The sequence below is a fragment of the Arachis duranensis genome, chromosome 6 (genome assembly GCF_000817695.3).
Source record: "Arachis duranensis cultivar V14167 chromosome 6, aradu.V14167.gnm2.J7QH, whole genome shotgun sequence".
Classification (NCBI taxonomy): domain Eukaryota; kingdom Viridiplantae; phylum Streptophyta; class Magnoliopsida; order Fabales; family Fabaceae; genus Arachis; species Arachis duranensis.
In genome coordinates this window covers 22,011,943-22,012,354 of record NC_029777.3, presented here as the reverse complement: position 1 = coordinate 22,012,354, position 412 = coordinate 22,011,943, and positions in this window count along the sequence as shown.

Sequence of the window (412 nt, the reverse complement as noted above, 5' to 3'; positions counted from 1 at the left end):
TCTTGACAGTGTCACAGATTTGCAAGAATTCAGCTAAAAACTGATGAGGATCTTCCAATGGAAGTCCATGGACCTTGCAATTCTGTTGCATTAGAGAAACTAATTGAGGCTTAAGCTCAAAGTTGTTTGCTCAACGACAGGGATAGAGATGCTTCTCCCATAGAAGTCGGGAGTAGGTACAGTAAAGTCACCCAGCACCTTCCTTGCATTGTTGGCATTGTTGTTGTTTTTGGCTGCCATGTCTTCTTCTTGTTTGAAGATTTCTGTTAGGTCCTCTACAGAGGGTAGTGCTTTAACTTCTCTTAGCTTTCACTTCAAGGTCCTTTTAGGTTCAGGATCAGCCTCAACAAGAATGCTTTTGTCTTTGCTCCTACTCATATGAAAGAGAAGAGAACAAGAAAATATGGAATCC